Source organism: Gigantopelta aegis, chromosome 8 (genome assembly GCF_016097555.1).
Source record: "Gigantopelta aegis isolate Gae_Host chromosome 8, Gae_host_genome, whole genome shotgun sequence".
Classification (NCBI taxonomy): Eukaryota; Metazoa; Mollusca; class Gastropoda; order Neomphalida; family Peltospiridae; genus Gigantopelta; species Gigantopelta aegis.
The window spans coordinates 78301342-78323751 of NC_054706.1; the positions used below are offsets into that span (position 1 = coordinate 78301342).

At 34.4% G+C, this 22410-nt stretch overlaps 1 protein-coding gene across 4 annotated transcripts in view; it reads right to left on the reverse strand.

The window, feature by feature from the left end:
* LOC121379375 (zinc finger MIZ domain-containing protein 1-like) overlaps positions 1 to 22410 on the reverse strand; it is a 241183-nt gene that overhangs the window by 205043 nt on the left and 13730 nt on the right. Inside the window, exon 1 of one of the 4 annotated variants that reach the window (XM_041507960.1) lies at positions 332 to 427. The exons of the other annotated variants lie outside the window; for them this stretch is intronic. The gene's annotated coding sequence lies outside the window, so the exon portion shown is untranslated. Of the gene's footprint in view, positions 1 to 331; positions 428 to 22410 lie in introns of those variants that run through there. 4 annotated transcript variants of the gene reach the window in all.

A 22410-nucleotide genomic window follows, 5' to 3' on the forward strand; every position in this document is an offset into this window, starting at 1 on the left:
CAGGATAAAAAAGGGACTATCTAAAACAAAACTGTTAACAATTCATTAAGCCAGATAATCATTAATATGAAAGAAAGTGGTCTGTACAGGTGTAGAAGACAATGATCTAACACGCACCGTGACAGAAAACAAAATAACTGTAGTAACAAACATTCACTGCTGCTTCATATATTATCTTATAATTATCTAAACTTTTAAACAAATTAGAAGCTTATTAATAACACTAATACTGAAGTGAAATCAACCTAATATTATGATATACTTAAATCTTCAGCTACACAATACCGATGACCTGTGTAGTTTTATACGGTAATGATTACCAAGTACTTACATGTACCGTCCCAAGCCAACAATACCGAGTGCTGTCCTTATAAGGTTTAATATGATTTGCCTACAACAGAGACAGGTAGCACGAATGCCAGTCGATTGATAGCATCAAGCTAGAAGGAAACAGCTATCAATGTAATTGCTATTTGGCGGCTGCTCAGTTAATGGGAAAAACAAAGTGTATTGTGAGACCTGTGTTATTAACTATGAACCTGTCAATATTGCAGTGGGTGGCATGTACACAGTGGGTCTCACAGCACACATGCAATATGCTTCACCTATCAGTCAATTAAACCATACCCACTTAACAGTCTATCTTTAGACCCATTACATATGAACTGATATATCATTAACTCTATCTCTGTGCTGTCGTTAACAAATGAATTTGAATCATTGTTGGGTTACAGAATTTGAATCTGCTAATTACCATAATAACTAATAACTAACATGGCAGTTGCGTAATGCAACTAACCATATCTGTGAAAAATGGAAAACAAATTTTTCATCTTCTTTTTTGTGTTTTTTAATAGCAAGTGGTTATAAGAGTATGATATGTCTATATTTCAACTCTGAGATATCTGATACGTGGAAATTTAAACATGTAATAATGATGGGAATTATTTTTATTTTTCAAAGTGTCAGAGTGCAAAAAGGTTTATGATAGTATTTCTGGCAGTTCAAATGTAGTTTGACATGTACCCAATAACCGATCAATTTTTTTCATGTTGGGGTGTCATTAAACGTTAATTAATTAATTAATTCATTCATTCATTATATCCTTTCAAACTATCATTTCATAGTTAAAATATAATAAACGAATGAAATTAATAATAAAAAAACAATCATTGCTTTCGACTGAATAATCAAGTGATTATGTGTTGAAAGCATTTTCAACAATGAATCACATCCTGCCACATAACACCCCAGCACATTGTTTACATTTTCAACAATGAATCACATCCTGCCACATAACACCCCAGCACATTGTTTACATTTTCAACAATGAATCACATCCTGCCACATAACACCCCAGCACATTGTTTACATTTTCAACAATGAATCACATCCTGCCACATAACACCCCAGCACATTGTTTACATTTTCAACAATGAATCACATCCTGCCACATAACACCCCAGCACATTGTTTACATTTCCAACAATGAATCACATCTTGTCACATAACACCCCAGCACATTGTTTACATTTTCAACAATGAATCACATCTTGCCACATAACACTCCAGCACATTGTTTACATTTTCAACAATGAATCACATCTTGCCACATAACACCCCAGCACATTGTTTACATTTTCAACAATGAATCACATCTTGTCACATAACACCCCAGCACATTGTTTACATTTTCAACAATGAATCACATCCTGCCACATAACACCCCAGCACATTGTTTACATTTCCAACAACGAATCACATCTTGTCACATAACACCCCAGCACATTGTTTACATTTTCAACAATGAATCACATCTTGCCACATAACACCCCAGCACATTGTTTACATTTTCAACAATGAATCACATCTTGCCACATAACACCCCAGCACATTGTTTACATTTCCAACAATGAATCACATCTTGTCACATAACACCCCAGCACATTGTTTACATTTTCAACAATGAATCACATCTTACCACATAACACCCCAACACATTGTTTACATTTTCAACAATGAATCACATCTTGTTATATCTGTACAACACCCCAGCACATTGTTCACATTTTCAACAATGAATCACATTTTGTCACATCTGTACAGCACCCCAGGACATTGTTTGTATTTTCAACAATGAATCACATCTTACCACATAACACCCCAGCACATGTTTACATTTTCAACAATGAATCACATCTTGTCACATCTGTACAGCACCCCAGCACACTGTTTACATTTTCAACAATAAATCACATCTTGGCACATTTGTACAGCACCCCAGCACATTGTTTACATTTTCAACAATAAATTACATCTTGCCACATAACACCCCAGCACATTGTTTACATTTTCAACAATGAATCACATCTTGGCACATTTGTACAGCACCCCAGCACATTGTTTACATTTTCAACAATGAATCACAGCTTGCCATATTTGTACAACACCCCAGCACATTGTTTACATTTTCAACAATGAATCACATGTTGGCACATTTGTACAGCACCCCAGCACATTGTTTACATTTTCAACAATAAATTACATCTTGCCACATAACACCCCAGCACATTGTTTACATTTTCAACAATGAATCACATCTTGCCACATCTGTACAACACCCCAGCACATTGTTTACATTTTCAACAATGAATCACATCTTGGCACATCTGTACAACACCCCAGCACGTTGTTTACTCAGTGGACATAAGGTACTAGGCATGGTAAGCAGGCAGTATTTTATATGTACCTCCACAGACAGGACAACACATATCAGGACAGTTGGTATTTCTGAAGCACCTGTTTAAAATAGCCCTACATATACATTATTTCTATAGATATTTTGTAAATTTTCCATTTATGTTTGAATATATTAATTTGCCTCACATAACTTTAAATGAATAAATACAATAATTATTTGATACTAACACTGTTTATTTGACTGGTGCAAACACTCTAAATAACCGTTACTAATGTTTAAAAATAATCATCATCACATTCCTTAAAATAATGCTGAATTTACTAAACATGATTTTATTTACCAGTAATCTTTTAAGTTAGGTTAAATATTTTATTACACGATAACCCAAAACTAAACAGCATTAAAGCTGTAGACCCTAGTTTTAACTCATGTAAATAGACAATAAGTTTAGATAATTTACAAACCTGTAAATCATTTTAATAAAGTTACAATAGAGTGAAAGAAGAGTCTGTGACGTTGAAACCAGGAAATATCCTTAAAAATAGACTATAGAACTCGAATCAATAATGACGACTTCTCCGACGCCTGTGCATTTTTAAAAATATGAAAAATGCATTTTTTGGTATTAGAAACACCAGGATGATCAGAAACACTTTGGTTCTATGAAAATGAATAATCTAAAGAATAAAATATAAGTAATGTTTGATTTCAGTGATCATAAACGTCTCTAATAGTGAAAAATATGTTGTAGTGTTTAAAAACTAGGGTCTGCCCCTTTAAATTGCATATGATAAAATAAGTAGATTCTATAGATGTAAATAAAACACAATGTTAAAATTAACGTTTCAAATACTAGAATTTAGTTATATAACACAAAAATAAAAGAAAAAACCTTTCAGTTTCTATACAAGTCACAAAACAAAGGTTTGAGTTTGAGTATAAACCTTACTGTGAATTTTAATGGTTTGAACTAATGAGAACGTCCATATTTAGCCTCACGTCAGTTTCTCTACAGAATTGTCAGCCCTAAATACCAACATACACTGTCAGACTTCGTATTCATCTTGAAGGTTAAATGACACCAAAAAAAATTGAGTTAATTTAAAATATCATTTAATAGTCTTCTCTTCAAATCAGTATTTTTGGAATCTAAAGTAACATATTGGTAACAAAAAAAGCAAAGTCAATAAACAAAGAGAAACATTTTGAAATGCTATTTATTTGTTAATTTGACTTTAATGTTAATGTAAGATGTATACAGGTCAGTCTGTTATAAACTGCATGTTATCAACCTGTCAATTTTAACTTTTATATAAAGATAATAACTGACTTTTAAAAATAAACATTTAAGTTGTTTTATAGATGTTTAACTATAACAATATTTCATTACAATAAAATAAACATTTAAGTTGTTTTATAGATGTTTAACTATAATAATATTTCATTACAATAAAATAAAAATATATACTTTACATTCTTATTTGCACATGAAGAGTTACAGAAACCTCTTCGGCAGACCCAAACCAGTGTCCCACAACTGGTATATCAAATGCCATGGTATGTGTTGTCCTGTCTGTGTGTAAGTGCATACAACAGATCCCTTGCTGCTAGTGGATGAATTTAGTGCACTTCATCTGAAGACTGTCAGAATTACGAACTGTTCAACATTCAATAGCCAATGATTAATCAATCAATCAATGTGCTCTAGTGGTGTCGTTAAACAGAACAAAAGCTATATAACAAGAATGACAACAGATTCTCAATGATTAAACTTATTAATATACTCAAAATGATATACAACAAAAGAAAGAAACAGGCTCATTTCTTTTGAATGTTTTAACAAAAGAAACCAATATTTGTTTAATGGCAATCCTACCTACTGAAACATTCAATTAACTACACAAAAACAGAGAATACTTTTATACATCTACTATAATAGTTATTGGCAGTTTTAATCTTTCTATATGTAAAGTATTAAATAAAATTTACACCCAAATACTTCCTGGTTATTTGTATTAGAATTAGAATCATATTTAGAAAAGATATAAAAATTTTATGAAATGAGCCGGTATGTTTGTGTTAAATGTATTTAATTCTGTACTATGCCCCAGGGAGTGTATTGGTTGAGTAAACAGATTTCTGGTAAAGGATTAGACCGGTTGCTAGAGAGTGTAAATTGTGTGTACAAATTGAGTGTTTTATTACCACAACTTACACTGAGGAAAGACACATGTTTATCGTTGTCAAGCCAGGCGGGATTAACAACACAAGAACACCACAGAAAAACACAGACTAGAACTGGTTTTAAAACAGCTTCTACAACTCAATATTTTTCAAACTCTTCATTGTATTTTTATTTTTTTATTTTTTGCTCTACAATAGGCCTACTCTGGTATACTCCGCAATAGTGTGTACTTGGACAGATCTCTCTGGTTAAATAAGAGGTTGTGTCCATGACATGCATGCTTGGACAATTCTCAGACAGAATAATGTAAAAATCACCCCCCATGCCCACACGCACATATATAAACCGGGACTACGACTCATGTGGTTCTGACACCAATAGCAGCTCACCCTCTTCCACCACCCCCTCCATTTCCCTCCCTGTTATTTGATATAGATCAGCTTTTAAGAGACGTAAAGAGTACAAAGATACTCCCAGAAAGCAAGTCACTGACCCTTTATATTACCACACTGTTCACTTCTCCCTTCCCCTCCCTCCCCTCTTACCCCACCCATCATGTGACAGAGATCAGTTCCTAGATTTATAACATTTTGCAGAGATACTTCCAGACATGAGAATTGTGACTCCTCTCTTCCCCTCCCCCACCCCATCCCACCCATCATATAACAGAGATCAGCTCCTAGATTTGTAGCATTTTGCAGAGATACTTGTAGACATGAGAATTGTGACTCCTCTCTTCCCCTCCTCCACCCCACCCATCATGTACAGAGATCAGCTCCTAGATTTGTAGCATTTTGCAGAGATACTTGCAGACATGAGAATTGTGACTCATGTGGTTCCGACACCGACTGCCGGCGCTCTCTGGCTCGCCCTGCATGTTGTGTGTGTGAGATAGCTCAGTGCTCTGTTTATTTTCTCCATTTCAGCAATGCTCGTTAAAGCCAGGCAGTATTTCAGCACCTCCAAGTGAGCTAGCCCACAAAAAGCCAGCCTGCTCTAAGTGGATAAACTAATTTGTAAAAGAGATATTTACTCCTATTCAGGGGAGATAAGTCTGATAACCGGCTCCAGTCCACAGCAGACAAATGGTGATTAATTGGTTGATTTTTATCGTGGCTTAGAACACAAGTTTTACACAAAAGATAACTTCGCTGATCAGGAGTGTTGTATCAGTAACTCAACAAACAATAATAATGGCTGATGGTGCAACCAGAGTGATTTCTCAATACAAAAGAAAACAATTTACTACAAAAGATAAAAAGTTAAATATGGCTGTTTAGGGATTTTTCTTCCTGGTTTCACTGGAAAATGTATCGATATTAGTTAACATTTTTTAAACATAGGGGTAAATATCAAAAACAATAAAAAGCTTTGCTTACATTTTTCAAATTTGGAATGTTTACATGGAATTTAAAAAAAATCTTTATCTTTTACTAATATTAATATCATTTAACAGAACATGTATTTTGTTGTTTAGTTTTCTTTTTGTTGTTTCTTCCTTCTTTTTATACTTAATTCAAATAATATTTATCACTGTTAGACAAGACCTTCTTTGCTATTTTCATCTTTATTTATAATAACTACAAAATGATTGATCTTCAATAATTTTTTAATTTAAAAAATAAAAATGCCTCATTAAGGAACTTTCCTCTTTTTCAACTCTGGGAAAATTTAACCATCAACTCTATTTGTGGTGCACCAACTAGTGAGTATGAGCCACTAGCAGTCTACTTTGTAACTCTGGGAATGGTTAACCATCAACTCTATTTGTGGTGCATCAACTAGTGAGTATGAGCCACTAGCAGTTTACTTTGTAACTCTGGGAATGGTTAACCATCAACTCTATTTGTGGTGCATCAACTAGTGAGTATGAGCCACTAGCAGTTTACTTTGTAACTCTGGGAATGGTTAACCATTAACTCTATTTGTGGTGCATCAACTAGTGAGTATGAGCCCTTTGATCCAGTCATCTGAATTTTAACAATAGTATTTATTTATTTAGTTTGCTTTGTCTTTTACAACGTTAATAATTAATTTACACGTAGTTCAAACCTTCTCCTCAAGAGGAATGTTCAAACCAGCCTGCAGTAGTTTTTATATTTGTAAATTAGTCAAAGCAAGTGTGAGGAATTATAAACAATTACAGATGGCTTTGTAAAAAAATTGTTTGTTTTGTTTAACGACACAACTAGAGCACATTGATTTATTAATCATTGGCTATTGGATGTCAGAACATTTGGTAATTTTTGACATTTTTCCATTAGTAGCAAGGGATCTTTTATATGCACCATCCCCAAGACAGGATAGCACATACCACACCCTTAAAATACCAGTCATGGTGCACCGATTAGAACAAGAACTGGCCCAACCAGCCTGCTGTGAAGGATCGATCCCACACCAACCACAAATTGGACTACATCTCATCTCTCTGATGGCTTTGTAAATTGTATAAATATTATAACAAATAATTGTAAAGTACTACTTTTATTAAAGTACCATACATGCAACAGTTAGCCTACCCAACAAGCTTTTACAACAACTTTACATATTTAGTGATGTAAGTGTCAATAATATACAGTTAATTAATCAATCCATATTTATTGGACAAAATCGCCCCAGTTAGAGCTGGTACAAAATACATACATATGCTGTTACAGGACATACAAATCACAGATATGTTAAATAAATGCAAATAAACAGAATTAAAAACATTTACATGCAATACCATACATTCATTTAACTAATACATACAAACATACAGCTTACTGTAAATGTAAAGTAGATCTTTACATGTCAGAAACAGTGTTGATAAAACTATTTCTTTCTAAACATCAACATTTCTGATGTATGTTTTTAAGACGAGGTATAAAAAAACAAACATATTTGTATGCACTGAAATGTTAATCAATGTAAATGACTAAAAAAAAAAAAACCCTGACTGATCTGTGTAAGACTTTAAATGATTTTGTCATTAAGTTGAATGTTTTGTCTGTGAACATTTCTGATGTACTTTTTAAAGAGGAGATTTGTATGCTCATTTAAATGTTGACAAGTAATTGTGAAAAATCATTATCATTTAAAAAAAAAAAAAAATCTTGTTTAAATTTTAGTTATTAATTGTGAATGACCTGTATCACTTTTATTTTTATTTATTTGTCCTGGTTTAAATCCTAGTTATTTGACTGATCTATGCATGAGTTTAAGTGATTTAGTGAATAAGTTAACTGTTTGGCCTGTGAGGAGTCTCGGCAGTGCGAAGCTATCAAAGCTGTAGCAGAGAATTCCAATCACACTGGAGACCTCCATCTTTACACGAGTGATTACCAACAAGCCGATCAGATGATGCCACCCAAGCAGGGCCCCGCCAATAAAGCGTGGTTCGGTTCCTTGGAAGTAATTCCTAGGAAGACCTCAAGACATTTATCATGAGAGCAGCTTCAACATATTTCCACATCTAATGAGAAGTGTAACATAAGACTGCATTCAAAGAACGCTACACATCACAATATATCCCTCTCGTCCTCCCCCCACACAGTCCTGATCCCCCTCCACCATTCTGATGGAATTTGCTTTTAGACAAGGCTGATTTGGCAGGAGCTGACACAGAAAGGTGCACTTTTAGGTGGAGTGTTGGTGGGAAGTAAATGGGGGGGGGGGAGGGGGAGTATGGAGTAGGTGAGAAAAGTAGGTGGAGTGTGGTTACGGTGTGCTTCTAGGGTGGGGGTGTCTAATCTCAATGACAATTTGTTTTTAATATATCAGACTTGATGATGAAACAAAATTGAGGGGAGTGATAAATTGCTTCCTTAACCTAGATTACGGGAAGCCATTTAAGATATTAGCACATTGATACCATATATATATATATATATATATATATATATACACACACTAAGGGGAGCTAAAAAGAACTCTCCTTAAACTTCCTCAATAAAAAAAAAAAAAAAAAAAAATTAACTTACGGTAGGAATCGCAATGGAAAACATTTTGTTTTAGCCAATTTACAAATAAGCAGAGTATTTGTTATTTTTACATTTTAAAAAAAATTCCTAATTTAAACAAAATTTGTATTGCCAAAGACTAAATGTTGTAGCCACTTTAGATCAAAATTAGCAACTGACTAATTTGGCAATGAGTAGAGTGGGCCCTGGTGACTAAAACAAAATAACTAGACAATTTGGCAATGAGTAGAGTGGGCCCTGGTGACTACAACAAAATAACTAGACAATTTGGCAATGAGTAGGGTGGGCCCTGGTGACTACAACAAAATAACTAGACAATTTGGCAATGAGTAGGGTGGGCCCTGGTGACTAAAACAAAATAACTAGACAATTTGGCAATGAGTAGGGTGGGCTCTGGTGACTAAAACAAAATAACTAGACAATTTGGCAATGAGTAGGGTGGGCTCTGGTGACTAAAACAAAATAACTAGACAATTTGGCAATGAGTAGGGTGGGCCCTGGTGACTACAACAAAATAACTAGACAATTTGGCAATGAGTAGGGTGGGCCCTGGTGACTACAACAAAATAACTAGACAATTTGGCAATGAGTAGGGTGGGCCCTGGTGACAAAACAAAATAACTAGACAATTTGGCAATGAGTAGGGTGGGCCCTGGTGACTAAAACAAAATAACTAGACAATTTGGCAATGAGTAGGGTGGGCTCTGGTGACTAAAACAAAATAACTAGACAATTTGGCAATGAGTAGGGTGGGCCCTGGTGACTAAAACAAAATAACTAGACAATTTGGCAATGAGTAGGGTGGGCCCTGGTGACTAAAACAAAATAACTAGACAATTTGGCAATGAGTAGGGTGGGCCCTGGTGATTAAAACAAAATAACTAGACAATTTGGGCCAAATTTACGAAGCTGCCTGTTTTTCTTAAATGCAGGTGTTTACGCATTGTAAATGTGTGTAGTTACACATGTGTAAGTCTAAAATGGGCTTTGCGAATTCAGCACAAAATATTTTAACACAATCACAACCCGTTAAGTTTTTATGTCAGAAAACACTTAGCTAAAACTTAAAACTGGTCAAATCATTAGATACATGTGAATTCTTGAATCTAGCAGTCATATAACTTGTATACATGAACAGATGGACAGACAGATGGATGCACTGGTTATCACACCAGACTTAATGACGCGTGAAACAAATGGCACAAATCAATTAATAAAACATTCGTTATCAAGTTATATAAATTATATAGCTAGGCCACCACACACCACAATTAACCAGCTATCTTGACATCAAACTGAAGTGTATTTATCTTTGAAAAACATACTTGTTATAACATTTTTACTCTGATCACTTTCATCGACAGTAAATGAACAGCAAATGAGAACGAAATGACCCACAATCCCACCATATTTATTTGCATTAAGTGACTGAATACTTATAATATATACATAAGAAAATATTCATCTATTTTAGTAGCTTGTAACACATGTTTAATGAAATGTCGTGTTAATCAATAAACAGCGGTAAATTCACAAAAGCCAGAATATTGGTGTCAGTCAGTATTACATTGATAATGCAAACGGTCCCACAAAAGTGCTGATTTAGTAAATACTGGATATTGAACACAAGTCTGTTGTACAACACACATACACTGTCTTTACAACCAGCTTTACAATCCACCGTTTTATAACTCACTGTCCTAACCTTAAAATGGTTGGGGTTTTCATGGCTTTTAGGTACCGGTACACAGTTTGAATTCATCATTTTCAATTGTTATTTATTTATACCATTACATTCATAAATTAATATATTTTCTTTTTAATCTACCAAGATTAACGTACCAGTACATTAATTATTATTAATTACAATTAGAGTTTTAAATTTCATTACATGAGACTATAATATTATGTGGTGCACTTTAATACAAACACTGTTACTTCACAAACATTGTGTAATACAAATACATTGTACAATAATACAAACACTGTTACTTCACAAACATTGTGTAATACAAATACATTGTACAATAATACAAGCTGAATTACTAATAATTTGAAAGATTCCATTTCTAACCAGTTGCTTACAACTGGTATGCCAAAGGCATTGGTATGTGCTATCCTTTCTGTGGTAAAAATACATTTAAAAAAATTCCTTTCTGCTAATGGAAAAATGTTGTGGGTTTACTTTAGACTATATGTCAGATTTATGAAATATTTAACATCTAACAGCCAGTGATTAATAAATTAAACAAAACAAACTTTTAACTGGAAAGGAAAGGAATGTTTGCTTAAGACATTTTAAACAGCAGCTATTTGGTGTTTAACGTAGTTATTTAAACAATTAGTCAAGAGAGCAACAGGAATTCCACTCTCGTTACACAGACTACACAGTACATATGGACATACAGACTGATAAAACCTACTCAACACTATCTACCGATTTCAAACATCAACCATATTAAACTCACTGTACATAAGAACAAACAGATTTTATAAAACCTACTCAACACTATCTACCAATTTCAAACATCAACCACATTAAACTCACTGTACATAAGAACAAACAGATTAATAAAACCTACTCAGCACTATCTACTGATTTCAAACCAATATTTATTTACACGCTCATATACCACTAGAGGTTTGATTTCAAACATCAACCATATTAAACTCACTGTACATAAGAACAAACAGACTAATAAAACCTACTCAACACTATCTACCGATTTTAAACATCAACCACATTAAACTCACTGTACATAAGAACAAACAGATTGATAAAACCTACCCAACAGGTCATCTATTGATTTCAAACATCAACCACATTAAACTTACTGTACATAAGAACAAACAGATTGATAAAACCTACCCAACAGGTCATCTATTGATTTCAAACATCAACCACATTAAACTTACTGTACATAAGAACAAACAGATTGATAAAACCTACCCAACAGGTCATCTATTGATTTCAAACATCAACCACATTAAACTTACTGTACATAAGAACAAACAGATTGATAAAACCTACTCAACACTATCTACTGATTTCAAACCAATATTACCAATATTTATTTACATGCTCATATACTACTAGAGTTTTCATTTCAAACATCAACCAAATTAAACTCACTGTACATAAGAACAAACAGATTGATAAAACCTACTCAACACTATCTACCGATTTCAAACATCAACCACATTAAACTTACTGTACATAAGAACAAACAGATTGATAAAACCTACTCAACACTATCTACTGATTTCAAACATCAACCACATTAAACTTACTGTACATAAGAACAAACATATTGATAAAACATACTCAACCCTATCTACCGATTTCAAACATCAACCACATTAAACTCACTGTACATAAGAACAAACAGATTGATAAAACCTACTCAACACTATCTACTGATTTCAAACATCAACCACATTAAACTTACTGTACATAAGAACAAACAGATTGATAAAACATACTCAACACTATCTACCGATTTCAAACATCAACCACATTAAACTGACTGTACATAAGAACAAACAGATTGATAAAACATACTCAAAACTATCTACCGATTTCAAACATCAACCACATTAAACTGACTGTACATAAGAACAAACAGATTGATAAAACCTACTCAACACTATCTACCGATTTCAAACATCAACCACATTAAACTTACTGTACATAAGAACAAACAGATTGATAAAACCTACCCAACAGGTCATCTATTGATTTCAAACATTAACCACATTAAACTCACTGTACATAAGAACAGATTGATAAAACCTACCCAACAGGTCATCTATTGATTTCAAACATTAACCACATTAAACTCACTGTACATAAGAACAGATTGATAAAACCTACCCAACAGGTCATCTATTGATTTCAAACATCAACCACATTAAACTCACTGTACATAAGAACATACAGATTGATAAAACCTACCCAACAGGTCATCTACTGATTTCAAACATCAACCACATTAAACTCACTGTATATAAGAACAAACAGATTGATAAAACCTACCCAACAGGTCATTTACTGATTTCAAACATCAACCACATTAAACTCACTGTACATAAGAACAAACAGATTAATAAAACCTACCCAACAGGTCATCTATTGATTTCAAACATCAACCACATTAAACTCACTGTACATAAGAACATATGGATTGATAAAACCTACCCAACAGGCGGTCTATTAATATCAACTACATGTACATTAAACCACACTCTACATAAGAATATATAGATTGATAAAACCTACAACAAACAGCTTAACACTGGTACAAACTAATCAATACGAAGAATGAAATATATAATTGTTAACAGATTAAGAAAAATAATAAATGCTTACTACAGATAATGCCTACATGGAAAAGACGAAAGCAATATATTAATTATACCAACATATATAAACAATAATGAATGTAATTCAGTTTATTTGAGCGTGCGTAGTTATTAGGAGACATAAATACATATATTTACCTGTACATACACAGATGGTAATCAATACATGTGTAACATACTTTGCGTATCACACACGTGAACAGCAGGTATCAGTCGGCATAGGTCAGTTTGTATTACATTACATGATTTGAGAGAATGGTAAGGTGACCTCTGTAGACAGGTGGCTGCTTAACACAGGTTAATTTGTACAACATTGAATGATTTAGGATAAAAGAAAGGGATTGCTAAGAATATGTAAATTTTTATTTTATCTCTCAAGACAGGTCAATTTTTATTATATTAAATGATTTTAGATAATAATAGAAAAGAACATCATAAGACAGGTCAATTTTTATTGTATTAGATGAGTTGAGATAATAGAAAGGGACCTCTTAAGACAGGTCAATTTTTATTGTATTAGATGAGTTAAGGTAACAGAAAGGGACCTCTTAAGACAGGTCAATTTTTATTGTATTAGATGAGTTGAGATAACAGAAACGGACCTCTTAAGACAGGTCAATTTTTATTGTATTAGATGAGTTGAGATAACAGAAGGGACATCTTAAGACAGGTCAATTTTTATTGTATTGTATTAGATGAATTGAGATAACAGAAAGGGACCTCTTAAGACAGGTCAATTTTTATTGTATTGTATTAGATGAATTGAGATAACAGAAACGGACCTCTTAAGACAGGTCAATTTTTATTGTATTGTATTAGATGAATTGAGATAACAGAAAGGGACCTCTTAAGACAGGTCAGTTTTTATTGTATTGTATTAGATGAATTGAGATAACAGAAAGGACATCTTAAGACAGGTCAATTTTTATTGTATTGTATTAGATGAATTGAGATAACAGAAACGGACCTCTTAAGACAGGTCAGTTTTTATTGTATTGTATTAGATGAATTGAGATAACAGAAAGGACCTCTTAAGACAGGTCAGTTTTTATTGTATTGTATTAGATGAATTGAGATAACAGAAAGGGACCTCTTAAGACAGGTCAATTTTTATTGTATTGTATTAGATGAATTGAGATAACAGAAACGGACCTCTTAAGACAGGTCAATTTTTATTGTATTGTATTAGATGAATTGAGATAACAGAAAGGGACCTCTTAAGACAGGTCAGTTTTTATTGTATTGTATTAGATGAATTGAGATAACAGAAAGGACATTGTATTGTATTAGATGAATTGAGATAACAGAAAGGGACCTCTTAAGACAGGTCAATTTTTATTGTATTGTATTAGATGAATTGAGATAACAGAAACGGACCTCTTAAGACAGGTCAGTTTTTATTGTATTGTATTAGATGAATTGAGATAACAGAAAGGACCTCTTAAGACAGGTCAGTTTTTATTGTATTGTATTAGATGAATTGAGATAATAGAAAGGGACCTCTTAAGACAGGTCAGAGGAAAGCCGCTACATTTGTTTCATTAGCAAGGGATCTTTTATATGCACTTTCTCACAAACAGAACAGCACATACCATGACACTAGTTGGGTTAGGAAAATGCTCAATGGGTCTGCTGACACCTTAATCAATCTCTCTACCAACTGGACAAAATCCTGCTGCTTATGCATATAATGTAATAAATATACAGAACTTCACATACGTTTTTTCACTTCCTATTGATTGCATGAGTTTATTTTGTGCAAGTGTATATACCACAAGACCGCATAGCAGTCAAGTGGTATGTTCTTGTGCAAAGCAAACGAGTGCATAAATAGGAAGTGAAAACAACGTATGTGAAGTTCTGTATTTATAACATACCTTCTTTTATGTCTTACAAAAATGGTTTTTAATTAACGTCATAACTACAGTCTTAAATCTATTAATCAGTCCTCCTTTCAAGGATTTTTCTTAATGTTAAGAATCATACTCTGTGGCAATCTCGTGTAATGTTTCAAATAAGATGTGACATAATTTGTAAATCAGACATGACGTCAGTAATAAAAAGGCACTAACTCCAGTAAAAATATAAAGGGAATTCCCCATTTACAAGTTCCGATCCAGATCGCACATATGTGTGATACAAGATACATTTATCACACGGTTTGAAAATGTCTTTATTATTATAGTAAGATTGAATAGGTAAGTACTAAATGTTATAGCAAGTGACTGCTCAACATAACTTAATTTAACAAGATTAGCTGACCTTAAGACACTTCGCTAGTTAATAGGTTAATATATTCTTTATTACTATTAGGTGATCTGAACAAATGCTGACCTCATATGACCAGTGACTACTTCGTACATGTTAATATATTATAAATGCTGTATTAAATGATTTAGGAGAATATAGTTGGGCATACAGTCACAGATTTAAGGACCTTATTTCTCTAAAAATTGATAATAAATCAAAATTACATTAATTTTCACAGACCAAATCTAGCTATTGCATCACTTTAACTACACCATGATGGAGTGAAATCCATGTCAACCTCAGCAATTTTAGTTTTTTAATTATGGACAATTGCCACAATTCAATTATTTTTACAAAATATCATTAATAAGTGGAGTATGGTGGTTACGTAGATGGCTTAATAAAGTTCATTTAGGGACAAATCAGATATATGTATTTTCAGGTAATACTTTGTTAGTCCATTTAATAGGCAAGTGGTTTGTGACAATATACCTTTAAGACCAGTAACTACTTCATACAGGTTAATATACAAATACTGTATTAAATGATTTAGGAGAATAGTATGGTGGCCTGTTCAATCGGTACATGTGGCTGGTTAACACACATAGTTTGTAGTTTATTACATCATGTAGAAGAAGGCCGCTAACTTTGCCTCTGGTGACAGCTCGACAGTACAGATTAATTTGTATTACCAATGGTGAGTTGGGGAAATAAAGAGCTGGCCCAATCTATCAAGTGTCTGTTCAATACAAATGGCTGCTTGAACTGGTTTACTGTATGATGATCTGTTTGACAAGACTGATACATCAAAGTCTGTGGTATGTACTGTTCTGTCCATGAGAAAGTACTTGTAAAGATCTCTGTCTGCTTTATTTATCAGTAGGAGTAGCCTATGTGACAGCAACAGGTTTCTCTCTCTCTCCTTTTCTTTCCCTCCCTCTCTCTGTCTCCCCCCCTTATCTCTCTCTCTGTCTCTCTGTCTCTCTCTCTCTCTCTCTCTCTCTCTCTCTCTCTCTCTCTTTCTCTCATACAGGCTTGCTGTTTAAGGGGAGCTATCACTTAAGCTCCCCATCACTATCACGAGACTAATTTTAAGCTCCCCTTAATATGTAAATTTGAAACAAAAGGATTAAATATATTGATATCTAAAATAGCTCCCCATAATCTAAGTTAAGGGAACACTTAATCACTTCCCTCAATGTTGTTGTTTTTTCACAGCAAAGTCCATAAAACGTAAATAGCCAGTTTAAAATGTGCCAAGGTGAAGTTAAACAAATATTCCTTTCCCATTTGACGGATCTTCCTGTTATACACCAGTTGGTAAATAACCAATATATTACACACTTGTATCATGTGAATCATGTTAAACACTGGGCTATTTGTTTGACTGCTTGATAAAACATGTTCCACCTGAACAATCTCCCAGTCTCCAGTCATAGCTCAGTGAATGATTTAAATGAATTATCTATAATATCAATGGTTAAAGGATAATTTTCCACTCATCACTAATGGTATATTTTGTACGGTATTCTCTAAGTGAGCTGTATGGATATTTAAAGGCATGGATCCTAGTTACTATGCAGTGTCAAATATATCTCATTTTGGCTTGTTTTGTTATTTTCTTATCTTTTTTTACTGTTTTAATATTTTACTTATATTGTCATTTTATGGTGACAGTACAGTCAAGTCTTTAGAAGTGAATATGGATTAAACTTCCTGTCACAGGAAGACAGTCTTGTGTGGGTGATTCAATCATGAATGGGAGGCAGTATTCTTATTATTATATTCAAACACTACACAGATCAATCCTGGTTTTAATCAATAACATGTTATCACAATCCAGCCAGACTGGTATATCAAAGGCCATGGTATGTGCTATCCTGTCTGTAGGATAGTACATATAAAAGATCCCTTGCTACTAATAGAAAAATTTAGCATGTTTCTTCTCTAAGACTATATGTCAAAATTGTCAAAATTACCAAAATTACAAAATTACCAATAGCCGATGTTTAACAACTCAATGTGTTCTAGTGGTGTCATTAAACAAAGCAAACTTTAATGTTTTGTTACCACAATCAGCATGTCCTACTCTGTTATACACCTAGTGTGCTAACCTGAGATGAAGATATCTCGAGGTCACACTTTATTCTAAACAACTAATTTACTTTATGTTGACCTGTGATGCAAATATCAATGTTATAATATATTCTGCACAACTAGGTTCAATTTATGCTGACCTGTGATGCAAACATCAAGGTCATACTATATTGTGCACAACTAGGTTTAGCTTATTCTGACCTGTGATGCAAATATGAAGGTCACACTATATTCTGAATAACTAGTTATAATTTATGCTGATCTGTAATGCAAATATCAGTTTCACACTACACTCTGCACTTGCGTGACTAGAGTTAATTTATGTAAGATTCAAATATCATGGTCACACTACATTCTGCACAAATAGGTTTAGTTCATGCTGACCTGTGATGCAAATATTAAGGTCATACTATATTCCAAACAACTAAGGAACATTCATTGATTACTTGACAGATTTGCTGTGCACAGAGCCAACCTCTCGACTTCAAAGACGTTTAATTTTTGTGACTTTCTCTCCCGTTGAGCAGTTCTCAAACGTTCTCTGCATGTGCCACATCCTCTCTTTGACACATTTCATTCCAGTTACGCATTACGTCAGCTATTTAACATTACTTCTATTTAATGCCTCTTTTGTTGCCATGTACTCAAAACAAAGCAGGAAAAACATAAAGAATCAGGTGGGGTTTTTGCTTTGTTTTTGAATTATGCATTACAATTTACTCATTGGTTCTTCGATACTGGGTTAATTGTTATTTATGTATGTAAATCTAAATTGTATCTCTGCACAAAACAGAGTCAAACAGATGTTTTCATAAATGAGATATATAAACCATAAAAGGTAAAATAAGAATCTATACATATTTTACATGAAATGTGTTTAGCAGTAGAAAAAAAAGGTTATTAGATACAATATACCCAGCTTATAAAGTATTAAATGGAAATGGGGGGGGGGGGGGTAAAAAAAAGAGTGAAGAGGAAGACAGACAGGGATTGAGTAAAGAAAGATGAAAGGGTAATGAATGGAGCTAAGGTGAAAGGGCAGTAAAATTAAAAAAAGGAGGAAACTGAAAGGGTGAGGAAAAAGGGAAGGGAGAGGTTGAGAAGAAGAGGGACATTGAGAGGTTAGAAGAAAAAAAAGAGGTTGAGAAGAAAGTAGGGGTGAGAAGAAAGTAGGGGTGAGAAGAAAGGAAAGAAGTTGAGAAGAAAAAAGGGTGAGGGTGAGAAGAAAGAAGAGGGAGAAGAGGTTAAGAAGATCAAAGGGGAGTAGTGAGAGTGAGAAGAAAAGAAGGGGAAGGGAGAAATAGAAATAGAAATAGAAAGAGAGAGAGAGAGAGAGAGAGAGAGAGAGAGAAAGAGAGAGAGAGCGAGAGAGAGAGACAGACAGTGTGTGTGTGTGTGTGTGTGTGTGTGTTTGTTTACACCATAAGAGCCATTTCTAATAAATGAAATGCATTACATATATTTTATTGTTTAGATTATCCATTTTCATACATCCAAAATGTTCCATGTCATTTTTTTTTACATTTTTGTTATTTTAAAAAATATTCATACCTCTGAGAAATAATGGTTAAGGAGACAAGCTCCAGCCTATTTTTAAGGCTATTGTTTGACTCTGTTGTAACTTAATCCAAATGTCTTACACGTTTCTAGATTAACCAAACTTAGTGCCATTTTTTCACGAGTTGAAACAAGGGTCTACAACTTTAAAACATTTTGAATTTTAAAATGCACCATTGCACGGCAGTGATTGAGGCTGTTCAACCCTGACATTGCTATAACTTTCAATCTGGAACAATAAACATTTATTTTTTAAACAAAGAAAGAAATGGGCCAGACAAGGGTGGGAAGTTTATCACTCGACACCTAAACCAATCCTCCAGACATTGTGTGCACATTGAAAGCAGCTCATCTCACCTCAACTCGTGGCCTTTCAGCTAAACGTTTTTAAATAACAATCAAAACATGCGTCAAGATCACATATTAAGCGCCAACTTTAACAGAACTAGTCAAGTGAAACATGGAGCAAAATTGTTCTATTATTGTATGAGTTTTCCGACAATTTCACAGTCAGCAAGATCAAATTTTGAAAGTGCTCCCAGGTGAATCAAAGCAGACAGGTAATTTGCAGACAGTTTACGGATCGTCACAGTAGCGTCTTTAATGTGATGTCGATCTAATGCCAGACAACAAAGACACAAAGGTGTGAGCATACGAGCGGTATACGACGGGCAACAAATACCTCACTTAATGCACTAGTCCATGTTTCTTATTTACTGCAATGTTTCGGGCTGTAATTTTAGGATGCAGTTACAGCGTGCTGTAATACATCTAGTGATAACTACACCACTGTTGAATAAGTCATATATACCACCCGAGTTAAAGGGACATACCCTAGTTTATAAACACTAAGGCATATTTTTTACTATTAGAGCCCTTTTTTGATAACTTTACTTAGAGTTTATTGTTGAGATTACCCATTTCCGTACATTCGAAGTGTTTTTGGCCATCCTGGTGTTTTTAATATCACAAAATGCATTTCTCATATTTTAAAAAACGCACGTGCGTCTGAGAAGTAACAGTTATGGAGTCGAGTTTTGGTCTATTTATAGAGGATATTTCACCTTTTTAATGTTGCACTCAGTTGTAACTTTATCCAAATGTGTTACAGGTTTATAGACTAACTAAACTTAGTGTTAATTTTCACGGGTTGAAACTAGGGTCTGTCCCTTTAACTAAACTTAGTGTTAATTTTCACGGGTTGAAACTAGGGTCTGTCCCTTTAACTAAACTTAGTATTAATTTTCACGGGTTGAAACTAGGGTCTGTCCCTTTAACTTAACTTAGTGTTAATTTTTTAATATTTCAGTTTAATAATTTTTTTTTTTTTTTTAATTCTTCGATATACTGACCCATTACTAAAGTTATAATTTGGGTTCTTTTTTTTACTATATTAAAAACAACATTAAAAATCAAATATCTATTAAACATGTACTAGAATATCACTGCCAAACTTGTCTGTTAAGTCATTACAATAATTGTCAATTAAAATAAGTAGTATAAATATTGAGAAAAAAAAAATTAAACCCCCCCCCCCCCGCCCCACACACACACACACACACACACACATGAAATCCAGACAATTTGCAGGTGTTTAGCCTAAGATGTCCCAATTGGAGCTGCTACAAACCCCACAAATATATCAAAAACCAAAACCAAGAACAGTACAAAAACTGAAAAGTTGTAGATAATTTTAAAATTTAAATAACTGAATTTTAACAGAAAAGTAATACTAGTATTGAGAAAAGCCCGAACTTTCAACAAAACATGAATTTAATTAAATTGGCAAAAAGCAAGGTGAAGATTGTGAATTTCAAAACGTTATCTACTGATAAATCTGTGACAATCCCATGAGTGAGTGTCATGTGATAGACTTATTTAAAAAGTGGGATCTGCACATGGTAATTGTATCATCGTGTCTGTCACCAAGCCATACAGGGGTGGCTGTCTCTAACACACACTCACAGTGCCGAGGCTGGTCGGCAGGTCATTCGTTGGGCTGTGACTGGCAAATTGAGTGATTTTCACGAAGGGTTTATATAGCCCTCGTTGGATGTGGCAGTGCTAGTGTTTGTACTCGTGAAATGAGCGGGCTTTGTTGGCAGCAAAACGCTTTGTCACTCTATCACACCTGACCTTTCAAACAAAGCGTGGCTCCTAGCTAACCTGTCCTTATGTTATTGTAGCGTGTACCCAGATACCTTTCACAGACCTTTCACAACGGGGTGGGCTGGCTCGCTCGCAACCCAAATACATTTCAAAATGGGGTGGGTTAACCTGTACCTAGATACCTTTTCTAAATGGGGTGGGTTAACATACCCAGAAACATTTTCTAAATGGGGTGGGATAGCTTGTGTACAACCCAGAAACATTTCAAACAAGGGTGGGTTAGGGTGGACCCCGATTCCTTTTCTAAATCTGGTGGGTGGGCTAGTTCACAGCCCAGATACATTTCAAAACAGGGTGGGTTAGCCTGTACCCAGATACCTTTTTTCTAAATGGGGTGGGTTAGTTTTCTCACAACCCAGATACATTTCAAAACAGTGTGGGTTAGGGTGGACCCAAATACCTTTTCTAAATGGGGTGGGTCAGATTTTGCACAACCCAGATACATTTCAAAATGGGGTGGTTCAGTTGGTACCCACATCTAAATGGGGTGGATTAGCTTGTTCACATCCCAGATACATTTCAAAATGGGGTGGTTCAGTGGGTACCCACATCTAAATGGGGTGGATTAGCTTGTTCACATCCCAGATACATTTCAAATGGGGTGGTTCAATGGGTACCCACATCTAAATGGGGTGGATTAGCTTGTTCATATCCCAGATACATTTCAAATGGGGTGGTTCAATGGGTACCCACATCTAAATGGAGTGGATTAGCTTGTTCACATCCCAGATACATTTCAAATGGGGTGGGTTACCCAGTGACCTTTCAAAACAGAATGGGTAGTAATGAGAATAATAATCTACCATTTTTTCCCATTCCAACCAAGAGGCAGAATCTAGATCAGTCTGTTGTGCCCTCTCCTGAGGTGAGATGGTTGTTGGATCAAACCCCTGCGGTGAACCATCCTCCAACTGGTTTTTTCCAATTCCAACATGTGCACATTGACAGGTCATGGAATGTGCTGTCCTGTCTGTGCATGTAAGTTACTCCCATAAGTAAGACATCACCGGTAATAAAGGACAAAGGATTAAGAATGATTTTCTCTAGTCATGCTGACAAGATTTGTCGCAACGATAGTGGCAATATCCGGTGTCATCCCAGGCAGTGAAAAGGATCGTAACATACCA